At 32.0% G+C, this 15,326-nt stretch overlaps 1 long non-coding RNA gene across 17 annotated transcripts in view; it reads right to left on the reverse strand.

The window, feature by feature from the left end:
• Positions 1-15,326, reverse strand: part of LOC144324204 (uncharacterized) — a 285,014-nt gene that overhangs the window by 100,832 nt on the left and 168,856 nt on the right. The gene's annotated exons all lie outside the window — the stretch shown is intronic.

Genomic DNA, 15,326 nt, shown 5'->3' on the forward strand with positions numbered 1-15,326 from the left:
AAGAATAGTTAGTTAGTCAAAATCATATATAGTTAAATCTTATCTTCTTTCAATAACACCTTCATTTGGAGTATTTAAATTATTTACTTGGGGTATTCAAATCAATTGTCATTTGCAAATATAATAGAATTTTACAGCAAAGTATCTCAAATAATATTTTTCATGTCTCAAATTTTATTTAGAATTTTTAGTTATAAATGTAATTATATATTTAATTTTCAAATATATACCATCCAGTAGACATGTATTGACAAATTTTTTGTTTCAATTCCCAATATATTAGAATTAGGCTGTTTCACATAAGTATTTTCTTAAAGTGTGAAAAAAAGACTAGAAAACTCTAACAATATAATTTCATACTCTGAGGCTTATATATTCAAAGCCTTGTTTTGTAGATTTTCGCTGTGTGAGATAAAGCTCATGAAAATTACTTCGTTATGTCATTTTGGACAGAGAAGGAAAAAGGTTTTTATTGATTTCATTATTTTTAAATCACTCTACCTTGAAGGATTGCTCAGAATAATTAATATGGACAAGAAGTAGAGTCTGACTAGATGTTCCTAATGCAACCTCTCCCTAATCCCAACAAAGTATCCATGAAGGTCCACAAGAAGGTGAAAATTTCACAAAAACTTCAGTAAATGACAACAAAGCTACTGCCAAAAATTGGAAAAATATCACATGATCTACAAAATCTATGTAACTGAATAAAATGGTACAATGAATGGTTATGTATATGTTGCTAAAACAAGAGACCCTATTGGCGTGAAAGAAGGGAAATACTTTCTCTCTCCATTATCGCCTGTCTTTGAAGCGAGATGCTTCCTATCCTTGCCCCAGGAAAACTTTGCTGCATGTATGTTATGGACTAAATGTTTGTGCCCTGCCCTCAAATTCATGTCTTGGAACCTTAATCCCTGATGTGGTGGTATTAGTAGGAGGGGCCTTTGGGAGTAATTGTAATGAGGTCATTGAAATGGAACTATAATAAATAGGATTAATGCCTTTGTAGGAAGAGACATGAGAGAAGTAATCTCTTTCTCAGCCATATGAAGACAGTGAGAAGCTGGCCATCTACAAGCCAGAAGAAGTTTCTCACTAGAATGCTACCATACTGGCACTCTAGTCTTCACAACTGTGAGAAATAACTATTTATTGTTTAAGCCACCCAATTTATGGTATTTGTTATGCAAACTAAGCTTACTAAGACAATAGATATTTTATTTTAACACACTTAAAGTACTGTTTCTTTTCTTTTATCTTTACATTCTTCCTTTCATTCAGACATTGAAATTCTCAGAAAATAAAACATTAGGAAATATGGAGATACTAATGGAAATGTACTTCATCTTTCAGACATAACCACAATGACTATAATGCTGTGGAAGGAAACAGTGATAGGATGGTTGTTGGTGGGACATGCTGATAATTGTAGGTTGTTTGAACTTAACTGGTTCAGTGTCAGTGAATCATGCAGTAAATGCTGGAGATAATCTTAACTCAATCCAGAAGAGATGTACTTAAAATCTGCTGAGCAGAACTGAATTGAGAATAGAATCTTAATGATACTTCAAATATATACTTAGTGATACTAAGTATAAGTGGTGCCCAAGCAAGCCATACATAACAACTTGCTAGAAAAATACTGAGTGTGCCAATATTACTTTCAATTCAGAATCAGTAGAAAATGTTAGAATAGTATTTGGCATTCAAAGAGTATGCAAAAATACGTGATTCGTGTCAATTAGGCAAACAAAGGGTCATACAAAAATCATGCTGAGTGGTAAAGAAAACATGTTAGTTACAACATAAGATGGGCAATGTAAGAAAAGATATGTAAACTAAAATTAACAATAGTAAAAGTAAAGTCGGTATTGTGGAAAATAAAGAAAAAACTGAATTAGTGTGTAGGGATGAAGAGGACAAACTTTAAAAGTTCTTCCAAAATAATAAAGAAATAAAAAACTATGAGAGAAGTTTATGGGAAAAAAGATAACACAAATGTGGAAAATAGTATTTTTAAGAGAGACTAGGAAAAAAATATAACAATGTCTGAGATTTAAAAAAAGGAAAAACATCATAATTAAAGTTTGAAATGGAACTTAAAAACACCTGCAGACATCAAATAGAAAAAAACAAGTTACCTACAGGTAAACACAAGTAAGTCTGGCCTGAGACTTCTTCACATCAGCGAACAACATGAGACCATGTCATAATAGTCTACAAAAATCTTTGGGGAAACATTTATGAATAAAATGTGAATATGTCAAGTTTTTATTAATATGTGAATAAAAAAGTCATTCTCTGATATGTATAGGAGGATAAATTTAGCATCCATTTCTTCTTGAAAAAATATTAAAGACTTATTGGAGACCAATTCCAGGAAACTGAAAGATAAATCAAGATTACAAAGTAAAAAAAGGGGAGATAGGATATTGGATAATAGTTTTTAGATGTTATGATTCTGAATCCTAAAGTCAATACTGTAACAAATATGCATTAAAAATTTGTGTTACCAATGCAAAATATAACGCAGAAGTCAGAAATATTTTTAAGAGAAAAAATACAATGTAACATATATCAATTAACATTAACCTATTTTTAAAGTCAAAAGAACAAAAATACTAAGAGAGAATTGGTAAAATTGTACTAATTTCCTCAAGTTATTGGTAGCATCTCAAGACATTGCTTTGATCTTTTAAAATCATTTATTTAATTATCAAAAGACATTCTCATTGAGAAACATACATAAAACAATATGAAAGTGTATGTAACTATAGTCACAAATTCCCCACTTGAACACTGTCACCAAAAGATGTAATCACAAAAAAATGGTTTGGTTTATATTATTTTCAGAACTGTATAAAGTTAGCCAAAATGTAAGAACAAGCATATATATACATATACAAACACACATGCAAATCCATGTATATATGTATACACAGAGCATGTATCTAGATGTATATATGTATATGTAAAACATGTATATCTATAATTATATCATTATCTGAATGTAGTACTTATGTTTTACACATAAAGTAGATAGTTATTTTGTATATTATTTTTACAAAATTCTGTTTTAAGATACTGCTTTGCAAGTTGTTTTCTTTTTACCTGAAACTTTATAATGGACATTATTCTTTTAAACTATTGAGATTACACCAAAATGAAAAGCTTTTGCACAGTGAAGGAAACCATCAATGAATCGAAAAAGCAACCTACTGAGTGGGAGAAGATATTTGCAAGTGATATATCCAATAAGGAGCTAATATCCAAAAAAATATAAGGAGCTTATACATACAACTCAACACCAAGAAATATATATAATAATCTGATTAAAAATGGGCAGAAGATTTTAAGAGACATTTTTTCAAAGAAGACATACAGATGCCAAACAGACAAATGATAAGATGCTCCATATCATTAATCATCCGGGAAACGCAAATCAAAACCACGGTGAGGTATCACCTCACACTTTTCAGAATGTCTAAAATCAAAAAGACAAGAAATAGCAAGTGTTGGCAAGGAAGGGGAGAAAAAAAGAACCCTGGTGCACTGCTGATGGGAATGTAAATTGATGCAGCCACTGTGGGAAACAGTATGAGTTTCTAAAAAAATTAAAAATAGAAATACCATATGATCTGGTAACTCCACTTCTGAGATTTACCCAAAGCAAATGAAAACACTAATGGGAAGATATATACACCCTATGTTTATTGCAGCATTATTTACAATAGTCAAGATATGGAAGCAATGCAAGTATCCACCCATAGGTGAATGGATAAAAAAGATGGAATACATATATTCCAATATAGTCATTATTAACATAATTGTGTAAGAAACATTCCTAAACATACATCCTTGTACACCTGTTTTAGTATTTTTGGAAAATACGCTTCTACAATATTTGTTTTAGTGAATATGCTGATTTTCTATTTTAAACAACGTCATATATCCCTTTCCTGAGGAATCTAGGCTTTAATCTAAGCTAACGTCAAGACTGCATCTCAAAACAAAGAGAGTATCCCATGTGGTAACCTGCTTCTGCTGCCTCAACAAGGAAGGTCTAAAACCACAAGGCAAGCATCCTGATGCATCTTTCCTCGCATATATATCATGTCTTGGGAGCTTTTAATGAAATTTTGTATTCACGAGTCTGCGAGAGTAAATATTTAGTTTTGTTGAGGAAGTCACTGCTATTGCCAGTAGTGATCACTTTAGCACTTTGGATACTTATTTATAAACATCAACAAAATAGACAAGCAAGAACAACTGTACTTTGGGAAAAATAAAAATAAAATAAATTAAAAAAACAAGAAACACTAGAATTAAGAGTCTGAATCATGAGAGAGAAAATATCCTAAGAAAACAGATGTAATGTAGGAAATAGAAGACAATTTTAAATTAGTTAAATTTGTATCCCCAGAAAGATTCAGTGATTTATCACAAACAGAAAGCAACTATATACTGATATGAACAAGAAAGGCAAAACAACACAAGTGCTTAGAAATTAAAAACAGAATTACTAAACTAAAAAATAATGATTGTGGTAACTGAAGAGTTGAGCTAATAGAACTTAAAAGTGAAATAATAATATGGATTTGGACTTAAAGGAACAATCACAGCCAGATAAATCAATACAAGTTATAGTTAAATCTAAATAGTATTTGACGTTGGAGTTGTTAAATGACTGCTAGTTTTAAATAAACAAAGGCACAACATGAAATCAGTTTCATGACTTTCTAGGAGAGGATTTCTAGGTAATTTTCACAGATGTGGGTGAAGAAGAGAGTTAAAGCAGGGGAGAGGCTGTACAAATAGTATTGTCTCCATTGAGGAAGAAAGGATAGAATGTTCAATGAAATTTGCCAAAAGCTTAAAGAGGGAGTCTAATTTTGTCTTAGTCAATTGATGAATACAATAAAGTGTGTCCATTTTAAGTGTAAATTTTTCCGAGAATTGAGAAATATGAATACCTGTGTAACTACCACACCATTAAGATAAATATTTCTTTCACTAAAATATGTTCCTTTTGCCCTTTCCCAGTCAATCTCATATCTCTAGTGCGATCAACCATTGGCTGACTTCCTGTCATTAGAAATTAGGTGTCTTTTCTACAGTTCCTTATAAATGGGATCAGGAATCATATAGCATGTACTCTTTTATCTGGCTTCTTTTGCTAAGTATATGTTTTTAAAATCCACCCCTGTTATTGCATCCATCAGTAATGTGTTCTTAATTATTTCTGAATTGTACTCTATTGCACAGACAGACCACGATTTGTTCATCCATTCCTCTATTGATGGATATTTGAGGCCATTCCTATCTAAGGTTAGAGTGTAACTGCTAGATTATGTATCGGGTGTATGTTTCTCAGTCATCTTTTGCCTGGCCTCATAGTATGCATGTGTAGGTTAGTTTGCAGCCAAGGACTTAAAGGGACCCCAAGCCATGCTGGGAATCTCCCTCTTTTTTGTTGCATGGTTCCCTTCTTTCTAGTTCTTTTCTTCCCACATTTTAGCTAACCTCATCTTCCTGAATACCAATCTGTCTCCTCAAGTCAACGAGACCTTTGGGTGCTGGTAGGGATCTCCTCCCCTGTACCCAACTGGGAATTGGCTTCAGGCAGAAAGCTGGGACAATATTGGGGCCAAACTCATTTGTTTATCTTCCTCTGATCACAGTCCTACTCTGCTCATTAGTCAGTGTCTGGAAACAGTGACTTCATATGTTTTGTCTAGTTTTTTTTGTTTATTAGGGGAAATTTAAGTTTAGACTTAGTTAATTTCTTAAGTCAGGAAATCAGAAGTTGATATTGATTAACTTTTAGTTGAATAGAGAATATAACTGCTCATACATTTAGCAAAAAACAACTATTAGAATAAAAATAGAGAAAAGAACTCACAAATTATTAGAACAAATAAGATAAAAAATAAAAAAGAAACAATATAAATTATAAAGGCAACCAACAAAATAAATAGACAAAAGCAGCAATCGTAATAAATGTGGAATGAAGTAATTAATTAATCTGGGGCAAGATGTAATACTTAAATTGTGTGTAAAAATCCAACTGCATGCTCTTTATAAGAGATATTTATATCTCTTATAAGAGCTCTTTATAATAGATGTAATTAAAATATTGATTAAATAGTTTGGAAATAAATAGCGAGATGGTCTTATTTTTTATTTTGCTACATAGAAAATATAGTTCAGGTATGCCTGGGTGGCTCAGCAGTTGAGCATCTGCTTTTGGCTCAGGGTGTGATCCTGGAGTCCTGGGATCGAGTCTCACATTGGGCTCCCTGCATAGAGCTTGCTTCTCCTTCTGCCTGTGTCTCTGCCTCTCTCTGTGCTTTCATGAATAAATAAATAAATAAATAAATAAAGTCTTTAAAAAAAAGAATAAGAAAATATAGTTCAGTGTTATTTAAAAATTAACATTCAATTGAACAAACATCAAGGTAAAACTGAATATTATTAGAAAAGATAAAATGCAAATAAAACATAATTCTCATAGTAAAATAAATAAGACATCTCATTTGTATAAAATAAAGGAAAAATATTTATTAAATTAAAAAATATTAAAAACTACAGGAAGAACATCAAACATCCTAATTATCATAATAAATGTAAATGGATAAAACTCAAAACATCTCTGACACCAGTAAAAGACTGTGATATATACTACCTACTTCTAAAAGATGTCCCAGTAATTAGAAAGTAGAAAAACATTACTGGGTAAAGATATACCAAACAAACTAGAAATTTTATTTTAAAAATTTTTTAAAGATTTTATATATTTATTTGTGAGAGAGAGAGAGCATAAACAGGGGGAGAGGCTGTTGGAGAGGAAGAAGCAGACTCCCCACTGAGCAGGGAGTCAGATGCAGGGCAGGGCTGGATCCCAGGACGCTGGGATCATGACCTAAGCCAAAGACAGATGCTTAACCAACTGAGCCACCCAGGCGCCCCAAACTAGAAATTTTAAGTGGTAGTATTCATATCAGAAATATAAAATTATAGAAAAAATCAGAAGAATGATGATTATTTTGTGTTAAGAAAATATATTCAGTGTTGAATTGAAGGTCAATTCAGAAGAATCAGTTATATGCTACTCTTCTCAACTTCACATTCAGTGATGTCACTTACAGAACTTGAAATTGGCTGTGGTAACTTAGAATTTGGCAAATGTTTCAGATTAGACCTCCTCTCCACTCCCTTCCCACAGAGACTTGGTTGTTAAACATTTACTAGTACACCACTGAATATAATCCAAAATGAATATATAACAGTAATGGCTCTGTAAGGCCTAATAGCGTAACTTAGAAATGTAGAGCACAAACTTATTAGAAATTCAAAGATAAAATGACAGAAACTCAATATTTGTGGGAGAGATTAATATATCTCTGTCAGCCTTTGATGATTCAAGTAAGCACATACAGAAAGTACAATGAAATAGGTGATTTGGATTATATAATTAATAAATCACCTATTTCATCATATTGATGTGTATTGCAAACACCAAAGAATATATGTTCTTTGTTGCATACACAAAATACTTTAAAAGCATAGTAACTCAGACAGAATTTCTCAAGAATTGCCAAAACACTTAAATAATGAGGTATACAGTCTTGGGCCTCAAGACAACCAATTAGAAATAACTGAGTTAACCACTGTGATTGTCCAATGAAATCTCCTCCCTCCCCCCAACACATAAAACACTCTAAATAACTAAGGTGGATTTGGAATCAGTATTTTAATTGAACATAACTTCAAAAATAACAATGACCATTGCATTAAAATAATAAAACTATAAATTCATATCTTCTGACTCAATGATAAGCTAGTGAAAGCCAGAAAAAGGCAAAATAATACATTGCAGAAATCAACAAATTACCTAATTTCTATACTGTAAATTTCTAAGTTATTAATAAGATGAGGAGGTTACTCATTTTAGACTGGGGGAGATACACAAAGTCAAAATATGTAACATACAATATTTAACTTTGGATAAATTTATTGTAAAAATGAGGATAAAAATTACACATATGATAAAAAGGATGTTTCCAAATAACAGGTCTCTTAAGTATGAAAGCACTATTCATAATGATCTCCAATAAATGTGGGGATCTTAGAAATAGAGAATAATAGCTAACATATTTTGAGTGCTTATCTAGTGCCAGACCATGTGCTAAGACTTTAAATCTATTAAACCATTCAATTCTCAGATAAAAGTATATGATGAGTGGGGTAGTTCACACATAAGGAAACTCAGACATTGAGATGTTAAGTAATTCACCTGAGGTGAAATAGCTGCATGTGGCAGATCCGGGGACCAGAAAAGAAATCTGGCACCAGAGTCCCTTCTCTTAGACACCACACTGCACTACCACCCAGAAGATTTTATGGGAAACTAAGCTAAATAAGAAGTAGAAGAGAGGGATCCCTGGGTGGCGCAGCGGTTTGGTGCCTGCCTTTGCCCCAGGGCGCGATCCTGGAGACCCGGGATCGAATCCCACGTCGGGCTCCCGGTGCATGGAGCCTGCTTCTCCCTCTGCCTGTGTCTCTGCCTCTCTCTCTCTCTCTGTGACTATCATAAATAAATAAAAATTAAAAAAAAAAGTAGAAGAGAAAGGCCAATTGCATAGAAAAGATGTAAAAAAAAAGAAAAAAAGAACAAAGAAAAGATGTGAAACCATTATGGATGAACTCTGAGAAAGATTTTTAAATCAGACAAACTTTACAAATGATACTTTTTCAAACTCTCAAGACATTACTGTCACATGATCAGGAATTAAACCAGTAATCAGAGAAAAACAGTACTGTGTGAGGAATTAAGTAAGACAAGGAGAGAGGAGACTGGGAGGAAGGAAAGCAGGGAGAAAGGGAAAAGAGAAAAGAGGGAGGCAGAGAGGAAGAGGAAGATAAGATCTGTTCTCCCAATAGCTAATTTTTAATGGCTATAGACTTTGTTCCTGAAGCAGTGGTGAGTAAAGATGATAAAGGTGTGGAGATGTGTAAGAAACAACAGGAAAATGATTTCACCAGAACAAAAGACAAATGTAACCCAAATAGGGTTTTCTTATTGATGCTAATGTTTTATAAGTATATATTTATAATTATATAGCTATTATTAATAATCATTCAGGGTAGAAAACATAAATGTAAATTTGAAAATTGTTTAACCAAGAACTACTTTCTATTGAAATAATTGTTTTAATAACTGAATTTACAAAATCATAATGTTTCTTAGGAAGGCAACTGGTATTATAGCAGAAGAGAGTACATATAGCTTTAACACAAGTAAGAATATCTATCTGAAACTGACAGCAAATATAATCTTTGTGAGTACCGAGAAAGATCATCAAAAAATTTAATTAGAAAAAAAAATTCTTGATCTCTGCTGCTATTATTACATATGCTTTCTGAACATTATAGGCAATGCAAAAGGATTAAGAACAGGAATTAGAGGTGTAATCAATGGGAGAACACAAAACTCTGTTTTTGTTATTCATAGATGGCATCTTTATGATATAGAAAAACCAATAAAAGCAAATGAAAATTTATTATGTAAGAAAATGTCAAGATAAAAGATACACATAGGAAGATCCCTTCCCTCTCCATAATACCAACAACCAATTGGAAGAGATGGTAAGAATTTTTTCCAAAAAATTTTTTTTCCACAGAGACAAATATGTTTACATGTATGTGTGTGTATATATATATGTATATACATGTGTGTATCAGAAATAATACTTGAATAAAATTATTTTCCCCACAATCACCTTTTAGACACTTATTTTGCTTTTCTTTACACTATCTATTATATGATTATAAAAAACATAATCTCTACCCCCCCAGCAGAATAAAAGACTGCTAAGAGCAGGGTACTGCTTTTTCACTGCTGCTCTTAGTGGCTGCCATATAATGAACAATCAATAAATAATTGTGGTGGTAGTTGTTGTAGGAGGGGGAAAATCTGACAGATGAAAAAAGATTTGTTCATCATCATCCTAGCTGAATAATCTGAATATTGCAAAGATGCCAATCTAATATATTTAAGGAATAATTTATTTGAGTCTCAATGGATATGTAGTTTTACAAACTAATAAAAATATTTTATGTCACAATTAGAAAAAGAATTAAGAAGGAATCACTAAGAATGTTCTGGAAGAGAGAAACCTGACATTTGCCCTAGAAGATTTTAAGGTAATGTTTACATTGTACCAAAATTAGCAGATAATCAATAGAATCAAATAAATAGCTATAAAACTGATCCTAGTTAAAATAAGAATTTGAAAAAAATAAAATAAAATAAGAATTTGGCTAATGAAAAGGAAAACATCACAGAATAATAAGTGAAGATTTGCTCATTCAATAAACGGCATTAGAAAAAAATGGATATTGGCAAAAATACATGTATTAAAATAAATTCTATGTATACTGAAAAATTAAACATGATATTGATTGCCACATAACGCAAGAAGAAAAGCTAGGAGAGTACTTAACTACTTGTGGAGTAGGGGAGTGGTTTCCACAGGTTCAAAAAGGCAGAAACACTATATCAAAAATACCTAAATATTAAGTAACAATAAAGTAAGCTGGTAGAAACTTATTTTCATCAAATATAAAGGAAGAGTTACTATCCTCAGTATTTAAAAAAACTCTTACCAATTAATAAAATAAACATTATAACTTCGATAGAAATATGAGCCAACAATAGAAGCAAATAATTGCACACATAAAAAAATTCAAATATCCAACAAATACATGAAAAATTGCTCAGCAATGACATATGACATACTAATTTAATTTGCTGAATAGTAAATGATTTTTAGAATTATTAATATTCAGTGATGATGATGATATGGAGTGTGGGAAGTGGCCAGTAGTGTGCTTGTAAACCGGCTCTCTTAATGAAGTTCTCACATGAATACTGGTCAATATTTACATTTAATATTAATAAGTAAGACAAAAGTAAAAAAATGAAAAAAGGACAAAAGTCTAAATGTCACTTATTTTTCAAAAAAATAACTCCTTTGCTACATAGGATAATTGATTTCTTGAATAGCTGAAGAATTATTTTCTCAATGTTTAACACTATTCATGATATAAACACTACAGACATGACAAATTTTTAAAGTAAGCCTTTATTTTAAATTATTCATATTTTGTCTATTGCTTTGTTAAGGCTTACAAAGCAACAAAACAATAATTCAGGCCCTGGTTTGCAATGTTTGTTGCATAGATGTATGAAATAATCTCACCAGCTTGATATCAATCTTTGAATGTGGAGTTGCTAAGAGATCCACAGTAGCACATCAATGTATATATAGTACTTCCACCAAACAGATATACTATATACGAATATTAGAAAATGATGAGTTCTTATCATATTATGGGAAAAACTATATGTTGTATATAAATTTGAGAAAATTATATATGGTTTGATTTGAACTTTGTAAAATCTGTTGTGTGCATGAGTGCATGTTTTTGTCTATGTGGTTATTTTTCAGGTATGTGTAAATATTCATATTTGTTCTATCTAGGTAGTACACTTACAGATGTTATTACAGATAATACTATGTTATTTCCATTTTTCCATTATTTTTCAAATCTTCTACAATTAGTACATATTTTTTTCTTTTGTTAAGAAAGTGTAATAATGAAGTGTAATAATGAAGTGTAATAATGTAAGTGTAATAATGAAGTACCTGAAAAGGAAGTTAAGAAAACGGTCTACCTATATTTGTAACAAAAATAATAAAATACTTAGGAATAACCTTAACCAAGGAGGTGAAAGACCTGTACCCTGAAAACTATAAAGTACTTATTAAAGAAACTGAAAGTGACAAAAACAGTGGAAAGATATTCAATGCTCACAGGCTGGAAGAACCAATATTGTCAAATCGTCCCTACTAATGAAAGCAATCTACAGGTTTATGCAATCCCTATTAAAATACCAATAGCGTTTTTCAAAGAACTAGAACAAATAATCCTAAACTTTGTATGGAACCACAAAAGATCCCCAGTGAGAGCAATCTTAAGAAAGAAGAACAAAGTTGGGGGTCTCACAATCCCAGACTTCAAGGTATAGTACGAAGCTGTAGTAACTGAAACAGTACGTTATTGGCACAAAGCTAGACACACAGATCATGCAATAGGATAGAAAGCCCAGAAATAAAGCCACGCTTCTATGGTCAATTCATCAGTGACAAAGGAGTCAAGAACATACAGTGGGGAAAAGATAGTTAAATGGTACTGGGAAAACTGAACAGCTCCATGAAGCTCGGCCACTTTCTTATACCATATACAAAAATAAACTCAACATGGATGAAAGACCTAAATGTGAAACCTGAAGCCACAATACTCCTAGAAGAAAACATAGGCAGCGATTTCTTTGACACTAGCTGTAGAAACATTTTTCTAGACACATCTCCTCAGGCCAGGGAAACAAAAACAAAAATAAACCTTTGGGACTACACTACAATTAGCACATACTTTTCAATCATATACTTTTTTTTTTTTTTGCAGCTCTTCCAATGGAAGCAAAAAAGAATTAATTCCTGTTAGAATATATTCTGCTTTATGTCTTCCAGGATTTAAGAAAGAGGGGAAAGAAAGAAGACACACAAAAAAGTAGAATGTTGTTCAAAAGATCAAGTCTTCTGGAATTTGTACATTGTAGCTTAATTTTACACACCATCAACAGATTACAATTTCAATTTTAGTTCGATGTCCAGCCAGCATAGACTCTAAATTCTTCCAAGCCGTATTCTTAGGCCCCCTACCAAATTAGAAATGTTCTTGAACTGCCAAATTGAGGTTCTTTCTCCTTAAACTGAACACTGCCTAACACATCATTATCATTGAGAATGATGCAGTGTGTATGTGAAATCTCTATTTCTACATACATTTTCCACATGCTGATTGTAGAGAATGTAGTAAGCTCCATTTGATTCATTAGTTCAGTAAAGGAGATGTTCAGAATTATTCCATGTAATTCATAGCACTTAAGAAAGCATATATTTTCATAATACTCTAAATCTATTGCTTACAGTAGTAACTCAAGCATATTATGATGTCTTTGCCATAGAACCATCATTTTGAAAATTGTGCTTGTGCTGTTTCTTCATTGTAACTGGCCACCATAAGAACTGATGTAAAATAATATTAAAATAATTATTTTATTTTTATGTTCTCTTCTAGAAATCAGTAATCAGCAAGATTTGGTCAGGAATAACCTACTCTATATATTTATATTTTGGTTTTACCTCTAGACATTTCTTGCTTTTTAAATTAACTCTGCAAAAAGCAAATGATGACAGAGAATTGTGGCAGATGAGATTTTTATGAAATGATAAATGTGGGGGTAATGTCCCAAGCAGATAAAATTGGGCAAGATCACAAAGCTATAGTAATTAAAACAGTATGATGCTGGCTCAAATGGTAGACACAGATCAATGTAACAGGATAGAGAGCCCAAAAATAACCCACGATTATACGGTCAATTAATCTATGACAAAGGAGAGTCAAGACTATACAATGGGGAAAAGATAATTTTTTAAATAAATGTGTCAGGAAAACTGGACAGCTACATGCAAAAGAATAAAACTATACCACTATCTTATACTATACACAAAAAAATATACTCAAAATAGATTTAAGACCGAAATGTGAGACTTAAAACCATAAACTCCTAGAAAACGGAGGTAGTAATTTCTTTGACATCAGCTATAGAAACATTTTTCTAGATATTTCCTCAGGAAACCTACTGAATGGGAGAAGATATTTGAAAATGGTATATCCAGTAAAAGCTTAATAATCTAAAATGTATAAAGAATCTATACAACTCAACACCAAAAAATCTAATCTGATTTAAAAATGGGCAGAGGCCCTGAATAGACAATTTCCTAAAGAAGACATACAGCTGGCCGACAGACACATGACAAGATGTTCAACACCACTAGTCATCAGGGAAATGAAACTCAAAACCACAGTGACTATAACACTGTTATGTTAACTATACTGGAATTAAAATTAAAAACTTAGTAAAAAAAAAAAAACAATGGGATATCACTTCACAACAGTCAAGTCTACAAAGATTCAAAAAGACAATTTCTTTTTTTTTTTTTTTTTTAGTGGGCGAGGATGTGGAGAAAAGGGAACCCTTGTGTAGTGTTAATGGGAATATAAATTGGCGCAGCCACTGTGGAAAACAGTATGGAGCTTCTTCAAAAAATTACAAATAGAAATGCCATTTGACCCAGTAATTTCATTACTGGGTATTTACCCAAGAAAACAAAAACACTAATTCAAAAAGATTATGCAGCTATGTTTATTGCAGCATTATTTACAATAGCCAAGATATGGAAGCAGTCCAAGCGTCCATCAATAAATGAATAAAGAAGATGTGGCATATAGTGGAATATGACTCAGCCATCAAGAAAAGAATGAGATCTTGCCATTTGCGACAACATGGATGGACTTAGAAGGTATTATGCTAGGTGAAATAAGACAGAGACAAATATCATATGATTTTCATTTATATGCGGAATCTAAAAAAAAACAAACAAAAAACTGAACAGATTCTTAAATACAGAGCACAGCCTGGTGGTCGCTAGAGAGGAGGTGGGTGGGAAAATGAGTGAAACAGATAAAGGACTTTAAGAGGTACAAACTTCCAGTTATAAAATAGGTAAGCCACAGAGATGAAAAGTACAGTATCGGGAATATAATCAGTAATACTTTATTGATTTGTATGGTGACAGAGAGAGACTACACTTACCGTGGCAAACACTGAATAATGTGTAGAACTATCACTATCTTGCATATTGGAAATGAATACAATGCTGTCCGTCAACGACACGTCAATAATAAATTTTTAAAAAATTAGGCAGGATCATTCTGGTGATATCTTTCTCCACTAAGCCTTTGATATCCTGTGATATTAGAGAAAGGCTCTGCCTACCTAAAAAACTAAGTTAATTTTGTCAGAAGTTAATAGATTTCTTTTTTAAAAAGTCAAGCTTGGTTATTTGGAACTAAATAAGTAAAATAGAATAAAATAGACAAAATGCAATACTGTGGCCAGAACGAATAGTTTTCTTGAAAGTTTAACATGCCCAATGAAAACTAAATATACCCAGGAACGCTAGAGTTTGAATCATCCTGGTTAATTCCATACCAATTATTTATTTCATAGCATTTTATAGCAGTGAGATGTGTTGACCACTAAATGTATGACCAAAAGTTAATTAAGTAAGTTTTCAAGTTAACAGATGACATAACAGCCAAAATGAACTGAAAAGGCATAAAGTTTACTT

This window comes from Canis aureus, chromosome 11 (genome assembly GCF_053574225.1).
Source record: "Canis aureus isolate CA01 chromosome 11, VMU_Caureus_v.1.0, whole genome shotgun sequence".
Lineage (NCBI taxonomy): Eukaryota > Metazoa > Chordata > Mammalia > Carnivora > Canidae > Canis > Canis aureus.